This window comes from Chelonia mydas, chromosome 1 (genome assembly GCF_015237465.2).
Source record: "Chelonia mydas isolate rCheMyd1 chromosome 1, rCheMyd1.pri.v2, whole genome shotgun sequence".
NCBI lineage: Eukaryota > Metazoa > Chordata > Testudines > Cheloniidae > Chelonia > Chelonia mydas.
This window is the reverse complement of record NC_057849.1, coordinates 339,925,090-339,947,310: the sequence shown is the minus strand read 5'-3', so window position 1 is coordinate 339,947,310 and position 22,221 is coordinate 339,925,090. Positions and strand designations below refer to the sequence as shown.

General features: G+C 42.4%; 1 protein-coding gene across 6 annotated transcripts in view; it reads left to right on the top strand.

Moving 5' to 3' along the window:
* CHCHD3 (coiled-coil-helix-coiled-coil-helix domain containing 3) overlaps positions 1–22,221 on the top strand; it is a 246,413-nt gene that overhangs the window by 127,284 nt on the left and 96,908 nt on the right. The window lies entirely within an intron of this gene.

Genomic DNA, 22,221 nt, shown 5'->3' with positions numbered 1-22,221 from the left:
CCCTCCGGCCCCAGTCCTCTGGCGGGCATGAGTCTTTCCCTCAACCTTTGATTTCAAAGGATAGCAGGACGGTCCAGAGACTCTTCTCACAAGTCGAAAATGAGAGCGGGAAGTCCCCTCAGCAAGCCCAGCAATAGCCGAAAGCGATCTCACTCAGTATCTTTGGCACCACTGGCACTGAGGTTGTTTGGCACCCATGCCTCACGGCCTTTGGGCATGGGCACTGAATCTTCGGTACAGAGATGTGAGGGCATATGCCCTAAGACTGTCCCAGTACGTGAGCTGACATCAGTACCACCAGCGACATTGACCCATCTGGCACCAGAGAGATGAGTACGGGAAAGGTCTCAATCTCCCCCAGCACTGCCACTGACGCTGGGATGCTCGGTATGGGCAGAATTCCATGAAGCTGGTCACCTGGCTATGTTGGAAGCTCCTGATTCTCTGCCCATTGGTACCGAGATTACAGCACTGAGCCATGGTCAACCAGGGAGTATTTCCCCACAATCATGCTGTGCCTCAACAAAAATGATTAGGGTTATAGAACAGCTGCCATATAAGGAGAGATTAATAAGACACGGACTTTTGAGTTAGGAGAAGAGATGACTGAGGGGCGATATGATAGAGGTCTATAAAATCATGACTGGTGTGGAGAAAGTAAATAAGGAAGTGTTATTTACTCCTCATGACATACGAACTAGTGGTCACCAAATGAAATTAATAGGCAGCAGGTTTAAAACAAACAAAAGGAAGTATTTTTTCACACAACGTACAGTTAACCTGTGGAACTGCTTGCCAGAGGATGTTGTGAAGGCCAAGACTATAACAGCGTTCAAAAAAGAACTAGATAAATTCATGGAGGATAGGTCCATCAATGGCTATTAGCTAGGATGGGCGGGAATGGTGTCCCTAGCCTCTGTTTGCCAGAAGCTGGGAATGAGCGACAGGGGATGGATCACTTGATCATTACCTGTTCTGTTCATTCCCTCTGGGGCACCTGCCACTGGCAACTGTCAGAAGACAGGATACTGGGCTAGATGGACCTTTGGTCTGATTCAGTATGGCCGTTCTTATGTTCTTATGGCCCTCCGACGTTAAGTACATTGGCCAAACCGGACAGTCTCTACGCAAAAGAATAAATCTGACGTCAGGAATCATAACATTAAAAAACCGGTAGGAGAACACTTCAGCCTCTCTGGCCACTCAGTAAAAGATTTAAGGGTGGCAATTTTGCAACCAAAAAGCTTCAAAAACAGACTCCAATGAGAAACTGCTGAGCTTGAATTAATATGCAAACTAGATACCATTAACTTGGGTTTGAATAGAGACTGGGAGTGGCTGGGTCATTACACATATTGAATCTATTTCCCTATGTTAAGTATCCTCACACCTTCTTGTCAACTGTCCAAATGGGCCATGTTGATTATCACTACAAAAGTTTTTTTCTCCTGCTGATAATAACTCATCTTAATTAATTATCCTCTCACAGTTTGTATGGCAACCTCCACCTTCTCTGTATATGTGTGTGTGTGTGTGTGTGTGTATCTCTCTCTCTCTCTCTCTCTTCTTACTATGTTCCATTCTATGCATCCAATGAAGTGGGCTGTAGCCCACGAAAGCTTATGCTCTAATAAATTTGTTAGTCTCTAAGGTGCCACAAGTACTCCTGTTTTTTTTTTTTACCTTATCGATGGTCATTCTGTCACTGGAACAGGAAGACTGGTTTTCGGGCCTTGACCTACAAGATGCCTACTTTCACCTTTCAATACTACTGCCTCACAGACGTTTCCTCCGGTTCACTCTGGGTCACAACCACTACCAGTACAGGGTCCTCTCATCTGGACTCTCGGCCCCGAGAGTATCTTCCAAAGTTCTCTCAGTGGTAGCCGCCCATCTGCAATCACAAGGGAAATGATCTATCATTACCTGGACGATTGTCTTCTCAGAGCCTGGTCGCTTCAAGAGGCTTGTCGAGCCACCGAGGACACAATACGCTTGTTCACAGAACTGGGCTTACAGATCAGTTCCCAGAAGTTGATCCTCACAGCAGTGCAATGCCTAGAATTCATAGTGGCCGACTTAGACGTGCTATAGGCCAAAGCCTTCCTCCCTCAAGACTGGTTTCTGTCCCTGGTATCACCTAGACACAGCTCAATGCAGCCCTCAAGTGCCAGCCAGAATCTGCCTCCGGCTCCTGGGTCATATGGCAGCTGGAACGGTGATGATTCTGCACGCCAGACTTCACATGCGATGCCTACAGCTGTGGTTGAGCTTGGTTTACAGACCAAAGAGGGACAGTCTGAACAAATCTCTGTCACTACCCACCAGGATCAAGAACTCATTGGACTAGTGAAAGAACCTGGCCAGTGCATGCAATTGGATCCCCTTTTCCCCAGGCACCATCTTCGTTGCTTCTTACCACCGAAGTATCCCTCATAGGATGGGGTGTGCATTTAAATGGTCTCACAATGCAAGGCAAATGGTCACCTGCAGAGATATCCTGGCATATCAGTCTTCTCAAGTTGAGAGTGGTTAGGAACCCCCTGCGCCCATTTCCTCTCACTGATAACAGGATTGATCCTAATGGAAAAGATCCTAATGGACAGCATAGCCTGCATTTATTATTTCAACCATCAGAGAGAGCCAGATCACTCTCCCTATGCATGGAGGCAATGAAACTATGGAACTGGTCTATTTCTCACAACGTCACCTTGTCCACAGCTTACCTCCCAGGCACGCAAAATGCAATTGTGGACAAGCTCAGTTGCACATTCTCACACGACCACGAATGGGAGATGCACCCATCAGTACTTCACAACTTGTTCACATGGGGAACACCATCCACAGATCTGTTTGCCATTCTACCAGAACAAGAAGTGTCCATGATATTGTTCCAGGGTGGGGATTGGACAGCATTCTCTAGGTGATGCTCTCCTCTTCCCATGGGACATGGACCATCTTTACTCCTCCCTCTGTTTCCCCTTCTGCTGAAGGTCCTGCTAAAAATAAAGAGGGACGGAGCTCACATAATTCTGATTGCTCCCACGTGTCTGAGACAGACCTTGTACCCTTACCTGGTGCAGCTCGCAGTGTATCCACCAATCTTCCTTCCAGTCACTCCATACCTTCTCATTCAGGACAAGGGGCATACTATACATCCCAGCTTGGGGATCCTCTGCCTCAAGGCATGGCTTCTACATGGCTCTAGCACCAAGAGAGATAGTGCTCAAAGGAACTACAAGGGGTTCTACTGCACAGTAGAAAGTCCTCCACATGGCGCAGTTACTTGCAGAAATGGTCCAGGTTTCAGATCTGGTGCACGTCCCATCAACTCTCTCCAGTGTCAGCAGCTCTTCCACATATTCTGGAATATGCCTTACCCTTAAAAAAATCAAGGTTATCCCTGAGCTCTCTCAGGGTCCACCTAGCAGCTGTTACAGCATTTCATCAACCCATAGAAAGGTACTCCGTACTATTGCGTGCGACTACTACAGGTTCCTAAGGGAATAACAAACCTCTTCCCTCAACCTTGACTTCCTACCCCATTGTGGGACCTAAACCTAGTGCTGAAAGGTTTGACAGGGCCCCCCTTCAAACCTACGGCCACCTGTTCGCTTGCATACCTAAAGGTGGAAATGGTTTTTCTGTTTGTAATTACCTTGGCTCGAAGAATAGGGGAAATAACCGCTCTGATGGCGCATCCTCCACGACAGTGTTCTCCCCTGATAAGCTTACACTTAGGCTGCATCCAAGGTTCATCCCTGAAGTGACCTCATTTCACAAGAATCAGTGTATTTACCTTCCTGCCCTCTACCACAGGCCTCACCGAGACAATAGGGAGGCCATACTGCATGCCCTCAACGTCAGGAGAGTCCTTGCATTCTACCTCGGTAGGACAAAGGCCTTCAGGAAGTCCTTTCGACAATTCCACTCTACGGCTGAAAGATCTAAGGACTCAGCGATATCAGCCAAAAGATTCTCCAAGTGGGTCTCGAATTGCATCAGACAGTGTTACCAAATTCGTAACATGACCCTCTGGATTCGATCTGTATGCATTCCACGAGGTCGATCTCCTCATCTGGCACCTTCTTTAAGAATGTCTCCATCTCAGAGATCTTCAGAGCAGCGACGTGGGCATCAGTCCACACCTTTGCAGAACATTATTCAATCACTGGAGACTCTATCTCTGATGCCATCTTTGGCTCCACAGTACTTAGATCTGTGGCTAACCCAACTCTAATGTTCCAGCCCTCCAAAGGGGGTACTGCTTAGGAGTCACCAACAGTGGAGAAGAAGTTACTCACCTTGTGCAGTAATGATGGTTCTTTGAGATGTGTGTCCCTATGGGTGCTCCACTACCTGCCCTCCCTCTACGTTGGCATTCTTGCTATGAGACTGCGGTAGAGAAGGAACTGAGGGCGGTTAGCCTGTGCACGATGGCTAGCCTTGTGGCACTGCATTAGGAGAGACAACATGTGTCCAGGCCCTATGGACACTGCAACCGAAATTCTCTAATCAGCAGCGTAGGGACACAGACACACCTACATTGGAGCACCCAGAAAGACACACTTCTCGAAGAACCGTCGTTACTGTACAAGGTGAAAAGAAAAGGAGTACTTGTGGCACCTTAGAGACAAACAAATTTATTTGAGCATAAGCTTTTGTGAGCTACAGCTCACTTCATCAGATGCATTCAGTAACTTCTTGGCAGTTTTCTTGATTCCATAATGCGATGGAAAACAGTTCTGTTTTTTACAATGCCTTCTGCACAGTGGGAGCCTTATTTTTAGAAATAAGGAAAGTGGTTTAAAATGTTTAGTGAGTGTAATTGTGTGGGTTTCTCATTTTACAATATCTTTAATATATATAGTCTATTTATACTTACTAGGAAAAACTACAAATTGTTCTTTACCATAAGAACGGCCCTATGGGGTCAGACCAAAGGTCCATCTAGCCTAGTATCCTGTCTTCTGACAGTGGCCAGTGCCAGGTGCCCCAGAGGGAATGAACAGAACAGGTAATCATCAAGTGATCCATCCCCTGTCGCTCATTCCCAGCTTCTGGCAAACAGAGCTTAGGGCACCATTCCTACCCATCCTAGCTAATAGCCATTGATGGACCTATCCTCCATGAATTTATCTAGTTCTTTTTTTAACCCTGTTATGGTCTTGGCCTTCACAACATCCTCCGGCAAGGAGTTCCACAAGTTGACCTTGCATTGTGTGAAGAAATACTTCCTTTTATTTGTTTTAAACCTGCTACCTATTAATTTCATTTGGTGACCCCTCGTTCTTGTGTTATGAGAAGTAGTAAACAACACTTCCTTATCTACTTTCTCCACACCAGTCATGATCTTTTAGACCTCAATCATATCTCCCCTTAGCCATCTCTTTTCCAAGCTGAAAAGTCCCAGTCTTATTAATCTTACCTCATATGGAAGCCGTTCCATACCCCTAATAATTTTTGTTGCCCTTTTCTGAACCTTTTCCAATTCCAATATATCTTTTTGAGATGGGGCGACCACATCTGCACACAGTATTCAAGATGTGGGCGTACCATGGATTTATATAGGGGCAACGTGATATTTTCTGTCCTATTATCTATCCTTTTTTTAATTATTCCCAGCATTCTGTTCGCTTTTTTGACTGCCGCTGCACACTGAGTGGATTTTTTTCAGAGAACTATCCACATTGATTCCCAAGATCTCTTTCTTGAATGGTAACAGCTAATTTAGACTCCCTTGTTTTATATGTATGGTTGGGATTATGCTTTCAAATGTGCATTACTTTGCATTTATCAACATTAAGTTTCACCTGCCATTTTGTTGCCCAGTCACCCAGTTTTGTGAGATCCCTTTGTAACTCTTCTCAGTCAGCTTTGGTCTTAACTATCTTGAGTAGTTTTGGACCATCTGCACATTTTGCCACCTGTTTATCCCTATTTCCAGATCATTTATAAATATGTTGAACAGTACTGGTCCCAGAACAGACCCCTGGGAGACACCACTATTTACTTCTCTCCATTCTGAAAACTGATCATTTATACCTACCCTTTGTTAGTTACCGATCCATGAGAGGATCTTGTCTCTTATCCCATGACAGTTTACTTTGCTTAAAAGCCTTTGGTGAGGAACCTTGTGAAAGGATTTCTGAAAATCTAAGTACACTATATCCACTGGATCACCTTTGTCCAAATGCTTGTTGACCCCGTTAAAGAATTCTAGTAGATTGGTGAGGCATGATTTCCCTTTACTAAAGCCATGTTGACTCTTCCTCAACAAGGTGAATTAAAGTGTATGAGTTATGTAAAATCCATTTGTAAAGTTCTTTTTGTGCTGCATTCTTAAATGCTAAGTTACTATTACAGTGGTTTGCTCTCTGGCTAGATAAAAATGCTGAGGGCTGATTGTAACATCCCATGTAAAAATAAGCTGTAAAAGGTGGGTATTTGATAAATAGTAATATTAAAAAAAAGGCTGCCACTCAAATTATGTATGGTAAAGTATTGAAATGAATGGCCACTGTTGAAACAAATGGTGGATTTATTAATGTAATATTCATGTACAGAATATCCTTTTAAATGTTGCTATGCAGGTGGGCAGTCTGTTGTCACTGAGGGTTTGACACCAAGGTATTGAACACTATGTCCATTCCTTTCAGAGAACATTCAAGGGCTCTGCATTCTCCAGGAGATGCTTAGCACCTCAGTATCAAGCCCTAATTAGCCATTTTTAAAACCAAAAGCTCTATTCTTTTCTTAGCGTCTCTACTGGGATTGCCAGCTAAGTTGCTCGTTAATGCTAGATGTAGTAGCGGTGTGGACTCCTTTTCATGAGGAGCAGCACCGGAGCTGAAATATTGCTTTCATTTAGGCGAAGCACCTGTCAGATTCTAACTTTTTTGATCATTATTGACGTGGGCTGGATTTGAACTGTCCATTTAGAGATGGAAGGCTTCATATTCCATTACTTGTCTCATCTCATCTCCCTGTCTGGCTCCATCCCATATCCCTTAGGGGTTCTGTTTGGTGTTTGCCTTAGCAGCATTCCCAGCTCCTATCTGCTTGGAATCTCCTATGTCGCAGTTCATTGCAGTACAACTGCATCAGTACTTTAATATTAAATATTCATTGTTTCTATAATTTGTCAGAAAATGCTGGTGCTAATACCTAATTTTAGAGGATATGAGATAGGGAATCAGCAGGGGTGAAAGAGAGAAGCATTGTGGAAAACAAATCAAAACTGCGTCTACTGCTAGTTTTTTTTAAATTTCCTATTGATGTGTGTAAAGGAAAAAAAGAATTTTAAAGTAGAAGTCTTGCAGTTGTTAGCTACCCATAGCAGAAAAACCCACATGTTTAGCTATAATATACTATATACTCGCAAAATGTAGATATTTCGGCCATCATTCTCTTTAGTAGACTTTTTACTTCGGAGTTCAGGCCCTGTGTAGTCCAAGAAGAGTGAAAAGGATAAGGACTGAGAATAGCTTGAATTTGAAAAGAAAGGGGTGGTGTTTAAACAATAAAAGGCACTGCTAACTGACAGTTAGCAAATGTAGTGGGCTCAATCCTGTGCGCATAAATTACTATGTGTCTTTGGAGATTCAGCTGCTCTCCCCGCACGGGCAGCATTTATTTTGATTTTTTAAAAAAAAAAAGTGCCCATCCAGTGCTCTGGGTAATCTTTGAAGATGATCCCTCTTTCTTTATCTTTGAAGTTTATGGACAAGTGCCGAACACAAGGAAAGGGGTTGAGGGAGAGAAGAAACTTACATGGAGCAGCCATTTTGAGAGTTTACTGAGTCTGAGATACGTATGTCTAGTCGGGCAGTGCTGTGTATATAAAAATGTGTTGGTTTTATTTTTTTTTAAATTCATGTTTGTGGCTGTTAATGTGCATTTAAATTTTAAAATATATTTTTGATCTGGCCCACTGATAACATATTTTGTGTTGCAGATAAAAACTAATTTGAGGTTGAGGGCTGAATGTCCAGGAAGGGTAACTACCTTCTTCAAACTTAGGGATGAGACACAAGACAGTAGCCCTATGTCAAGGAGTGCAGGGTTGCATACACTTATAAAAGTACAGTAACTTAGGGCCAATGTTGGACAAATCGAGCGTTTCCTCTTCCTCAAAATATCTCCCTCAGTGGCTTCACACACCTTCTGTTTGATATGGGGTAAGCCACATGATAACCCTTATGGCAGGTAAACAATCATCCAGTGCTACCTGCTAGGTCCTCTGAACAAGAAAGGAATGAAGCTACTCAAGAATGAACCATTGATCTTCACTAGATCTGCAATATTGTGTTCAATGACATCAAAAGTAGCTGAGAGAAGTCATCATGGACACTTGTTTCTAGTTTATTGCTATTAGGAGATCATTCATTTAAATTAGTGGAATCTGTACTATACCAAGTGTCCAAACCAATCAGGGCCAAGGAAATCTGTCCATAGATGATTTCTTGATCATGAGCAGTTGTAGGCTTCCTTAAGAGATGCTGGCACCAGGCCTTCCTGAACGTAAACATTGCCCATCTTCTTCAATAATTGCTTCACTGTTTCTTCACTGGATTTTATCAGCTAGGATAAACATGGGACCCATTTTGCAGGGGGTGGCTAAACCTCCCTTAGTACCTCTAGAACATCAGTGAGTGAATTTAGGCTAGATTCAAGCAGAGAACATGTGTGATTGTTCCTTCCAGGACCAGTTCTGCCGTTCATGGATATCAAAATTTTGTCTACCAAGTAAAGTGAAAACTGCTTACATTGTAAAATGCCCCTGAATGAAGTCTTTGGTGAATTACTGTTTATTAGCTGGAACATGCTCACTGATCAGAGCTTGGTGACATTATGGTAGAAGCAAGAAACCACTTTTTTGTTTGTGTGCAGTTGTCATGAGATCACTTTATGCCACAATTAGAATTAAAATGTGACTTTATCTACTGGTGTTCTACTTATTTTCCCTTCCACTTCGTTTCTATCTGTCTCTCAGTATGCAAGGGTGAGCTCTGATGATGAAGCCTGGGAAAAGTGCATTTGGGAGCCACCATATCAACATCTGTGGACAAAATATGTCTTAATTTACCATCACTTGTTGTCTGTTGACTGGTGCATTCTATTGCTCTGTTGATGAAACTGATCTGGTTATTTTCACTTCCAAGTGTGGATAGTAAAATAAGTCTTTTATCTTGATTTGATTGCCCCCACATCAGAAAGTAGTGGCCTGTCCATGATGAAGGTTTAAAATAGCAGCCCCAAAACAAGATTTGAGTGTAACCAGCTCTGTAAGTTACTAGTTCCTGCCTGGAATAATCTTATGTTGTCATGGAAGCCATGAAATCTTGAGTTCTTTCTGAAACGTAGTCGGCCACATTAGATGTTGGCCACATTGAATTGGGTGACTTGAATGTAGGTAACTCCAGGGCCTCTTCAAAGAGGAGGAACTTTATCAGCTGTGTTAAGGATTTGGGAGGGCAATGAGGAGATCTGTACACCATTCCCATGACTCTCAAAGTAGTTGAACACATGCTTAAATCAAGGTTAGATATGGGAGATGATCTGAACCTAAATTTTCACTGTTGACTAGTGTTTTAAGTGCCTCAACTGTTAGTGTCCATGAGAAGTTGAAAGAGGCCTGACTTTCTGAAGATGGGTGCTCAGCACTTTCTGAAAATTAGACATCTTTAAAGTGTCTTAAGTTGGAAACCCAACATTGCTAGTCAGTTTCAAATCGTAGGCCCTGACTTTTAAGCCTAATACAACTAGGGCAGCTTAACTATCTACATAGTCCTCTCTTAACTGTTGCTGAATGAAATAACCAAGAAGATAAAATTGGGCTAACAAAGGTTCTGCATGGTCATTCAGACAAATCTGTTATATACTGAAATTTAAGAGTCTCATTTGCAATTTGAAGTTTTTGACTCTGGCCAATCTGTAGTTTTTTAAATATTCCTATGATTTATGAAGAAAAATGGTGGTATTCTTTGGCTGGTGAGCCAGGCAGCCTTACAAAGGTATCCCTGTTCCCAGAAATGTGCTGGTGTATCCAAGAGTGGTGTATAAGCAGAGTTATGTGGACTTGAGATGTAGAGGAAATGGACAAAAATATGGATGACAAGAATGAATTATTTCTAGGTTAGTAATTATTCAAAAGGAAGCTTGAAAATATTTTCTCTTGCACTTTTACAATAGTGATTATTATAACTTTAACCTTGAAGAAAACTTATTGAAAAACACTCTATTTTGAATAATACTTCCTAAATTTACGTCAGGGGTTTTAATGACAAGCCCCGCCAAGATCTTACTGCTTGGAATACAGATCATATGTTGTTCTCAGTAACAATTTACCACCATAAAAACTCTGAAAGGTAGCATGAAGTCCAAAATATATGAGGAGAGCCATAGGGATGTACAGTGGAAGGCTCTGTATTGTAGCTTTGCACTTTATAGCACCTTTCATTGCAGGATGTTAAAATACTTTTATGAATGCAGACAGGGATCATTTTCTCTATTCCTAGATGTGGAAACTAAAGCACTGAGTACTGATTTGCCCAGGTTCACACTGTAAATTGGTAGTAATAGAGTGGTGAAAAGCACCAAGTCCCCTGCTTTGAACCATTATTTGCCTCCCCAGTACTTCATATTTGCATTACCAGGGCACTGTGTACTTACAATTAGAATCAATTTATATAGCTGCTAAATTAGATAAGAAATGACCTGTTATTGCCAGCTATTTTTTTACCATGGATTCAAAATATGTAATAATTGCTTTGCATACTTTTTTTCTTTTTTGGGGGGTGAAGAGGGTTGCTGATTTGATTTATTTTTTCCCCTTTTTTGACTACTCCTAAACATATGTGGTCCAAGGAGAGTGCAGGCCTGCCTTCATCCATTATAAATGATTTTCATTTGAACATGTCATTTTGCTTTTCTGTTACAATAGAGATCAAAGTGACACAGGTTCACCACCAGTGTTCAGCAGCTCTTTTCAGTCCTGGACCTTAAAGTAATAGGATCTAGTTTAATTTGTTGCTGTCTTAGATCTCTCTCAAAGCATGTGGCACTCAGATGGCTGGATATTATTGCATGCTGAGTGCTTTGTGATGGATTTCTCTATTTATAAATAAAAAATAGAGAGGAGTTTTATATCTACAGGCTTTGTGAGTCTCCACAGCAGTGATCTATTCATACATCTGTAGCTGCAGAATGTTCACAATGAAATATTTCTGGATTAATCTCAAACCAAACAGTGCTTTTAAAAAATATTTTATGTAAAAAAAATATTCCAGAACAACTAGGGATGAAAATTATTCTTTTGTAAGTTCAGTATTGTAATATGATTTCTCTACAAGGAAAAATAATAAAACTAGGTTTGCGGGATTTAATCCAAGTTGGCTGAACCAAAAATATTTTCGTCATTATCAGTTTGCTTATTACATGGGTACAGTGGAAAACTAAACCCAATTTTGTATTCTAAAACATAAAAATTAGCTAAGAGAAAAGCTGTGATTCAAAAACATTAAAGCAAGGAAGTTCAGACTGTAATTCAGTTCTTTGTGCACCATGTTGTGCCTTATTTTTGGAGCAGTTACAGTAATCGGACCAAAAAAAGAACAGGAGTACTTGTGGCACCTTAGAGACTAACAAATTTATTAGAGCACAAGATTTCGTGGGCTACAGCCCACTTCATCAGATGCATAGAATGGAACATATAGTAAGAAGATATATATAGATATAGAGAGAGATATATGTACACACACACACACACACACACACACACACACACACACACACACACACACACACACACACACACACACAGAGAAGGTGGAAGTTACCATACAAACTGGGAGAGGCTAATTAGTTAAGATGAGCTACTATCAGCAGGAGAAAAAAACTTTTGTAGTGATAATCAAGATGGCCCATTTGGACAGTTGACAAGAAGGTGTGAGGATACTTAACTTTAGGGAAATAGATTCAATATGTGTAATGACCCAGCCACTCCCAGTCTCTATTCAAACCCAAGTTAATGGTGTCTAGTTTGCATATTAATTCAAGCTCAGCAGTTTCTCATTGGAGTCTGTTTCTGAAGCTTTTTGGTTGCAAAATTGCTACCCTTAAATCTTTTACTGAGTGGCTAGAGAGGTTGAAGTGTTCCCCTACAGGTTTTTGAACATTATGATTCCTGATGTCAGATTTGTGTCCATTTATTCTTTTGCGTAGAGACTGTTCCGTTTGGCCAATGTACATGTCAGAGGGGCATTGCTGACACATGATGGCACATATCACATTGGTAGATGCGCAGGTGAACGAGCGTGGCTAACGTGATTAGGTCCTGTGATGGTGTCACTTGAATAAATATGTGGACAGAGCTGGCATCAGGCTTTGTTGCAAGGATAGGTTCCTGAGTTAGTGTTTTTCTTGTGTGGTGTGTGGTTGCTGGTGAGTATTTGCTTCAGGTTTGGGGGCTGTCTGTAAGCGAGGACTGATCTGTCTCCCAAGATCTGTGAGAGTGAGGGATCATTTTTCAGGATAGGTTGTAAGTCTTTGATGATGACCTGGAGAGTTTTTAGTTGGGGGCTGAAGGTGACAGCTAGTGGCGTTCTGTTGTTTTCTTCGTTGGGGCCTGTCCTGTAGTAGGTGACTTCTGGGTACTCTTCTGGCTCTGTCAGTCTGTTTTTTCACTTCAGCAGGTGGGTATTGTAGTTTTAAGAATGCTTGATAGAGATTTTGTAGGTGTTTGTCTCTGTTTGAGGGATTGGAGCAAATGCGGTTGTATCTTAGAGCTTGGCTATAGACAATGGATCGTGTGGTGTGTCCTGGATGGAAGCTGGAGGCATGTACGTAAGTATAGCGGTCAGTAGGTTTCCGGTATAGGGTGGTGTTTATGTGACCATCACTTATTAGCACAGTTGTGTCCAGGAAATGGAACGCTTGTGTGGATTAGTCCAGGCTGAGGTTGATGGTGGGATGGAAATTGTTGAAATCATGGTGGAATTCCTCCAGGGCTTCTTTTCCATGGGTCCTGATGATGAAGATGTCATCAGTATAGCGCGAGTAGAGTAGGGGTGTTAGGGGACGAGAGCTAAGGAAGCGTTGTTCTAAGTCAGCCATAAAAATGTTAGCATACTGTGGGGCCATGCAGGTACCCATAGCAATGCTGCTGACTTGAAGGTATATATTGTCCCCAAATGTGAAATAGTTATGGGTGAGGACAAAGTCACAAAGTTCAGCCACCAGGTTTACCATAACATTATCGGGGATAGTGTTCTTGACGGCTTGTAGTCCATCTTTGTGTGGAATGTTGGTGTAGGGGGCTTCTACATCCATAGTGGCCAGGAGGGTGTTTTCTGGAAGATCACCGATGGATTGTAGTTTCCTCAGGAAGTCAGTGGTCTCTCGAAGATAGCTGGGAGTGCTGGTAGCGTAGGGCCTGAGGAGAGAGTCCATATAGCCAGACAATCCTGCTGTCAGGGTGCCAATGCCTGAGATGATGGGGCGTCCAGGATTTCCAGGTTTATGGCTTTTGGGAAGCAGATAGAATACCCCTGGTCGGGGTTCTAGGCATGTGTCTGCACAGATCTGTTCCTCTGCTTTTTCAGGGAGTTCCTTGAGCAGATGGTGTAGTTTCTTTTGGTAATCCTCAGTGGGATCAGAGGATAATGGCCTCTAGAATGCGGAGTTAGAGAGCTGCCTAGCAGCCTCTTGTTCATATTCCAACTTACTCATGACTTAATCTCAATTTAATCAGACCCTCTACATGGTAATTTTGGAGGTGGGGATACTCTACCTTCTGTGAAGTACACTGAAGCTTTATGACTTTGAGGCTTAATGATTTGACTTAGATAGCATTTTGGGGATCCACGAACCTCTTCTCTATGGATCTGGGAAACATTGATATGTAGGCTTTTTCTGTGTCTCTTTTTTCCCCCCTGTGTGTGAGAACGTTGCTGGGAAGGGACAGAATGAAGGTGGGATGGGGGTATGTAAATTGAATTGTGGCAAAATGGAGTTGTGGTTGGGAATGACTTATGATTATATGGATACCTGGCACTGAATTTTAGTGATTCTTTATAACTGGTGTATGTTAAATCTTGGAAGGGATGCCTGGACTGTTGAGTGGGTACTCATAGAAGGAACTCTTAAAAATAAACATAGTGTGACTATTTTATGTATCTGTTTATGTACTTTTCACTGCAATCCTGATAATATATTGGTAATAAGCAAGATCATTCCATTTGGAAGTTTCATGCAATATTTAGCCACAGTGGGAGTGGGTCCAGGACATAGTTTCAGTCTTACATGACAATAACCAAATGTCAGAATTAAGCAGAATGAGAATGGAGTACTGACATGACAGCCACTTTCGACACAGTCAACCTTGCTCCTCCTCTTCAAACTTTTTACTCCCTTGGCTTCCATGACTCTGTCCTTTCTTGGTTCTCCTTCTACCACTCCAATCACTCCTTCAGAGTATCCTGTGAAGGATCCTCCTCATTTGCCCTCCAGCCTTCTATGAGGGTCCACTTGTTTTCTCCCTCTACACCTTATCTCTGGATAATCTCATCCTCATACACAAATTCAGCTACTGTCCTTGTGCAAATGACTCACAGATCTGCCTCTCTAATCCAGAGACATCTCCTTCGGTCTAAATCTTGGCCTGTCTCTCTGTCATCACCTTGAGGATTTTTGGCTGTCAGCTCAAGCTCAACATGGCTGCTAGCAGCACAGAAGTAAGGCAATACTGCTGGCCCCCTACAATAGCCTTGCAACCCCTCCTCCCACCCACAACCCCTTTTTGGGATGGGACCCCCTTAGTTACAACACTGTGTTGAAATTTCAGATTTAAATATCTGAAACCATGAAATTTAAGATTTTAAAAATCATATGACTGTGAAATTTACCAAAGTGGACTGTGAAATTGGTAGGGCTCTACCTATGAGGAAAGTTAAAAAACTGGGCCTGTTTAGTCTTGAAAAATGATGACTGCGGAGAAACCTCATGACAGTTTTTTGATATGTTAGGGGCTATTATAAAGAGATCAACTGATCTCCATGTCCACTTGGAGGTAGGATGGGAAATAATTGTCATGATCTGTAGGAAGGAACATTTAGGTTAGATATTAGGAAAAACTTCCTTAGTGTAAGGGTAATTAAGCACTGGAATAGGCTTCCAAGGGAGGTTGTGGAATCCTTGTGATTGAAGGTTTTTAAGAACAGGTTGTACAAACACCTCTCAGGAATGGTCTAGGTTTACTTGGTCCTGCCTCAAGAAAAGAGCTTGTCACAGGTAGGTTGGTCCCTGATTTCCCTTACAGGGCCAGCCCCCATGGCACATTTATATAGGACTTTACATTTTCAAAATGCTGTACAAACATCAGTCCTCAGAACATACCTGCAAGTATTAACCCCATGCTTAATGCACCATCAGGTCATGGTGTCTCATACACAGTAAAGGCTGTGTCTTCCTGTGCACCTGGCAGAATGGAATGACAGTCATGATTGGAGCCTCTGAGCAATACAAATAATAAATGACGAATAATGGTGAAATATATTGTGGATAATTTCAACTATTATTAACATTTACACCTATGGAAGCTAAAACAGTATTACATGGGCAATGAAACCTTATGTTTGTGGTTTAAACTAATTGCCTATGAAGGTTGGAAAAGAGTTCTCAAGTCTAAAACAGCCGCCTTGAGTTTGCATGATATAAAGCACCACACTCATGTATCTCGTGTATTTTATAGGGCTTTGGGAGTGCAAAAAGACAGGTGTGGGAATATTTGGCTTACACATGGTTAGTTCAGTGTTTAGAGAGGAAATTAAGGACTCAATGTATACACCACAATATACATTTATTAGGGCTGATAAACTGTCCGTGTAGAAATGTCAGTTGCATTTATGACTGTTCTGCCCTTTTTTTTTTTTTTGGCAGGGAGAGGGTGGAGATCCATAGCATTGTTCCCACAAACTCAGAGCATAGAACTGATGTACCTTCTCTTATTTCACTCCCTGTCTCGCTGTCTGGAGTGGTTCACGATGTGAATACCAACCTCAGGTCAGGCTGTCCAAAAAGCAGGTTAGATACCCTAAGCTACTGGTACGATTTCACCAATTCAGTAACAAATGCAAACTCCCGGATCACTGTAACAGTCTTACCATGGAGTCACAGACAGTCACAGACTACCTTGGGCAGTCCATATAGAAAGTTTCTTCCTAATTCCTGGTAGTTTATGAGTTAGGTATTTTTATTAATGTTCTCTAAAGCATGAGGTGTATGTCCTTTCTACCAAACCAAACAATACAATACAAAAACCTATTTTATCTAATATAACAGTAGATATTTATATTGGTTGTGAGAACATCGTCTTTTGAATCCTACTAAACAATTGGCCGTGATACTTTGTGGCAATGAATTCTACAGGTTAATTATGCATTTAACTAGTTTCGGATTTGTTGTTTTTTAATTTCACTGTTCACTGAATATCCCCTTTCTCTCGCATTATGAGAAGGAGTAAATATAGGAGCGCCTAATTTATCTTCTCTGTACAACTAATTATTTTGTATACCTCTACCATGTCGTGTTCTCTCTAAACTAAACATTTCCAATCTTTCTTCATATGGAAGTCTTTCCATATCTCCAATTATTTTTCAGTACGTCTCTGAACCTCCTATTTCTGCTATATCTGGGGTGACCAGAACTGAATACAGTACTCTAGGTGAAGACATATAATTGATTTACAGCAATCAATGTAATATTTTCTGTATTATTCTGTTCTGTTACATAGTCATTTTAATGTTTTGCTTGTGTTTTTTGACCACTGCTACACATGCACCTGGCATTTGCCACTGTCGGAAGACCGGATACTGGGCTAGATGGACCTTTCGTCTGACCCAGTATGGCCATTCTTATGTTGTGTTGTGTTCTTATGGAGCAGGACTTCTTATTGAGCTGTCTGCAGCAATGCATAGTCATTTTTTCTTGATGGTTGGTTAGTTTATAATCAAACAATCAACATGAGTAGAGCAGTTATTCCTTCCAATATGCATCATCTTGTGTTTATCAACATTGAATTTTATCAGCGATCAGTCTGCCCATTCACTGTAACTTTATTAGGTCCCTCTGAAGTTCCTCACAGTTTAATCTGGTCTTGACTAACATACAAATTGTTATCTCCAAATGTTGCCATCTCACGGGGTCCCCTCTTTTAGATTATTGATAAACAACGCTGGTTGTAGTATGGAACTTTGTGCACCCACACTGTAAACTTTTTGTAGTACGGAAAATTGACCATGTTTCTTATAGCTTTTTGTCTTTTAGACAGATTCTGATGCAAGACAGTAATTTTCATCTCATCCCATGAGTATTTAGTTTTCAGACCTTTTGGAAGGGACTGTGTCAAAGGCTTTTTGAAAGTCTGATTGTCAGCTGTTTTACCTTTCACCACTATTTTGTTTCCACAGTCAAAGAATTGTAGTAGATTGGATTTGTCCTTTCATGTTCATCTAGCTGTTTATAAAACTCTCCGTAATTACTGTTTCAACCAACTTATTTGACACTGAACTAAAATTAAGGTAAATTACTTTATTTTAGAAATTACTATCTTAACGGTAATTTCCAGGCTCACGTCAGTTCTTCTTTTAAAAAACATTCCCTGGCCTCCCTAGAATAGCTGATTGCATAAATTTGTTATCAACTCAGCCACTTCACTCCAAAGTTTCTAAAACTCTTGGATGTTCTCTCATCTGGCATTGGCATGACTTGTTACTCTTTTAATTTGTCAATTGGTCCAGTGCTACTACTTTTGACACCTCAGTCTCTGTTAATGCCTCATCTTTATTACCTGAAAAGAGTAAGTCTGGTATATTCCAAACATCCTTCGTGGACAAGACTGATGTTAAAAAAAAAATTAGTTTGTTTGAAATGTCCTTATTCTCCCCTAACTCAAAAGCAAAGCAAAAGATGAAGAAATTACAAATACTCATCTCAGGCACGAGAGAGTAACTTGTGTAGCTGAGAAGGAAAAAAATTTTCTTACCATCATCCTTCTCTATCCAGCCTTTAAGCCTTTATTAGAAATTAGATTCCAAGGGGGAAGGTGCAACAGCCAGCTCTAATATGGCAACTCCTGTCTGAAGTAAATTATTCTGGTTTCAAATATGTTTAATTATTTTATGAAACAACCAATATATGTACAGTTGGAAAAACAGCATAATCTTTGAGGCTTACACACTTTTAATAAATACAGGGTTGAATAAGTTTTGTGAGGTTTTGAATGTGATTGACGTTGAAGTGTGTTTGATGGAGCTGTTGGGTTATTGCAGCTCACGTTAGTATAATGTCAATGAGAATTATTTTAATGCTTATTTTCACTTATAGGGGATGACACTTCTTGAGCTTCTGTTTACAAAGCAAAACAAATCAAACACTAATTCTTTTCATACAAAATAAGGTCTGGTGAAAGATGCCATCCTATTTGATTTCTGAGGTAAGAGTGAAAGCTGCTAGAGTGACAGTCTTGGCGGCGCCATCTACTGTTTATCCTGTTAACAGCTACAGAACAGACAGTAAAAAGAAAAGGAGTACTTGTGGCACCTTAGAGACTAACCAATTTATTTGAGCATAAGCTTTTGTGAGCTACAGCTCACTTCATCGGATGCATACTGTGGAAACTGCAGAAGACATTATATACACAGAGACCATGAAACTGAGAGTGGGGTCGGAGGAGGTATTGTTTCATGGTCTCTGTGTATATAATGTCTTCTGCAGTTTCCACAGTATGCATCCGATGAAGTGAGCTGTAGCTCACGAAAGCTCATGCTCAAATAAATTGGTTAGTCTCTAAGGTGTCACAAGTACTTCTTTTCTTTTTGTGAATACAGACTAACACGGCTGTTACTCTGAAACAGAACAGACAGTGGCAATAAAGTTTTCCTCATTCTGAGCTGCCATTGTGTTTCAGTGCTGACCTAGGGAGAAGTGCCCCTTCTAGGGGCAAGAGGATGCTTCATTCTCCATGGATCATTCAGTTGTTGACCGCCCATGCTGTAAAGATAACAATTTTCATGATAACTTTGCTACGTGGACAGTTACTGAAAACTGGACTGAGAACACCCAGTTTAATTCAGCATAGGCTGAATGCCCCTCAAATACCTTTATTATCATAACGAGCATCAATTTTGAACTGATTTAAGAAAAACAGAGAAGGGCACCATTTCGTATGTATGGCAGCGCAAGAGGTTGGGTAGGGAGTCCTGGGGGGCAGTCAGGGGACAGGGGTGGTTGGATGGGGCAGAGGTTTGCGGGGGGAGGGGGTGGTCGGGGAACGGGGGGGTTGGATAGGGCATGGGAGTCCGGGGGGGCCTGTCAGCAGACAGGGGTGTGGATAGGGGTTGGGGCAGTCAGGGGACAAGGAGCAGGGGGGGTTAGATGGGGGTGGGGTCCTGGGGGGACGGTTAGGGCAGAGGGTGCTGGGAGGGGGTGGTCAGGGGACAAGGAGCGGATGGGTTGGGGGTTCTGAGGGGGGCAGTCAAGGGGCAGGAAGTGGGTGGGGGCGGATAGGGGGCGGGAGCAGGCTGTTTGGGGAGGCACAGCCTTCCCTATCCGGCCCTCCATACAGTTTCGCACCCCAGTGTGGCCCTCGGCCCAAAAAGTTTGCCCACACCTGTCCTTGGCCATAATTATTAAAAGTGAGATTTGAACTTTTTTGGAAGTCAGTGCAATGAGTGAAAGATGAGTGGTGATCATGATAGCTTGTACCAGCAATTAATCTTTCTCATCCTACATGCATAAAACCCCCATTGAGTACATCATGAAAGACAAATCTATTTTTGTGGCATTTGAGATCTATTCTCTTGTAACATTAGCACATTGTGTTCAAGCCACCCCGCCAGCAATTTTTCTGCGAGGTCTTCATACTCCCGGGGCTGCAGAGGACCAGTGCTCTAGCAGCTGCTCTCTTTTGCCCTTTATTACATTAACCTTCCCTTCTAAGTAGGCTGGCCTGCCCAAAGGCCTGTGGATACTTTGTGTGACATTTCCCTTTATTCAGTGGCAAAAAAGCCCTCATCTCTATACTTAACATTTTGTCTGGCAAAGTTTCTTTAGTCCTGTCAAGTCAATCTGACAGACAGCTCTTTATTTTATTTACAAACCCTCTATATCAGTTGTCAGTCTCTCAGCCTTGGAGATCATTTAGCAAAGTCTATCCTTTGTCCACCTATTCCTTCCTTCCTCCTCCCCAGAAAGAGGGAATTACATGGAACAGGCTTAGGGTATGTCCAGTGGTGAGCTGGAGCCGCTTCGCACCGGTTTGCGCGAACCGGTTGTTAAATGTTGAAGCCGGTTTAGAACCAGTTGTTAAAGGGTTGGGCAAACTCCGGCTCGCGGGCCACATGCTGCCCGTGGGACCGTCCTGTCCGTCCTGCCTGAGCTGTCGGCTGGGGAAGCTCCCCTGTGAATTTTTATTTACCCGGCAGCACTCCGAACCTTCGGCGGCACTTCAGTGGCGGGTCCCGGAGCGACTGAAGGACGTGCCGCTGAAAACCCGGAGTGTCTGGAGGAACTGGTTCTTCAGCTTCTGGCAGCTCATTGCTGGGTATGTCTACACTGGCAAGTTTCTGCACTACAAATTATACCACTTTTATTAAAACGCTGGAATTACAGTGCTGTTGCATGTCCACACTATGCTCCTTGTGACACTGGAGCGCATCCACATTAGCAGCTCTTGCAAAGACAGCAGTGCATTGTGGTAGCTATCCCACTGTGCAACTGGCCGCAGGGTGCTTTGGGAAGGGTTTGCAATGCCTCATGGGGCAGGCACAGCATCATATGATGCAGGTTTCCCAATCCCATTGTTCCATGGGCATCCTGTTACATTGCTAGCTGTTTTTCAACTGAAGGGTGTGTGTGTGTGTGTGTGTTTATGGAGCGGGGAGAGAGACAGAGTGTTTTTGGGGACAGAGTGTGTGTCAGCATGGTGTCTTGTAAGTTCAGACAGTGGCAGGAAGCAACCAGTCCTGGGGGAGGGGGAAACCCCGACATCAGCCCCTGTCTCCCTCCCTGGGCTCTCTGCACACACACACACCTGCCTCTGTGTTCAAAAGCACCAGCATTCCACGTTAATGGTTTGCTTTGTGTCCAAGACCAGATCAGCACAGTTTGCTAGGGCTGTCAGAAACGGTGCTTTGAAAGGGGAGGGGCACACCCAGTGCAGCCGAGTTCAAAACCATCAGCAGAGCGGTCACTTGCAGCATTATGGGACAGCTCCGGAGGCCAGTTACATCGCAGAAAGTAATCAAGTGTCTGCACTGGCAATAGAGTGCTGAAGCCTCTCGTCGAGGTGGCTTTTTTGCAGCGCTGCAACTGAGCAGTTTCTGCACTCAAAGTGGCTTGGCAGTGTGTGCTCGTCTGCAGTTTGAGCGCAAAACGTTGCTTAACTGCGCAGAAACTTGCCAGTGTAGACAAGCCCTTAGAAAGCAGTAGATGAAGTATTGGAACTCTTCTAAATTGACGATGGTGCATAGTAAATTCAAAACTCTTATTTTGAAGCAGTCTATTCTTCTTCAGCAGAAGAAGACTCACTATGGAGATCTCAGACAAGTTTTCTTCTGAAAACTCTGTAGCTGTTAATGAATTTGGAGCTCAGAGCCAATGGGCAGTGGTGAACAGGGAATTTTGTCCAAAGCTTATTTTGAAATCTGCTTTTAAACATACCCTGCTAAATTAAACTAAATGATCATGTTTTTTCTGCTGCAGTGGATAGCAAAATGATAGACAATATACAGCTTAAACACTGCACACAAGTAGTCAGTTAACTAACTAAAGATTATGAATTTGTTCCTGAACCCTCTTTTGTTGTTCTTTACTTTGGCTGTTTGCGTGGCTGCCATTCTGTATCTTCGAGATGGCTGTGTTTTCAGTGGTGGTTTGTATTGTATTGTGTGTAGCTTGGAAAGAGCGCAATTGTCTCTTGGTAAGTGAGTTTCTGTCAGGACTGGCTCTGGGCACCAGCAAAGCAAGCACATGCTTGGGGGGGCACAATTCCAGGGGCAGCGTTCCAGCCGTCCTTTTTTTCTTTTTTTCTTTTTTTGCTTGGGCAGTGGTGCTCTCGGAGCTTGGGGCAACAAATTTTATGCTTGGGGTGGCAAAAAACCTAGAGCCGGCCCTGATTTCTTTATACATATAAAACTATTTTTCTTTCTTCTGCTGAAACAC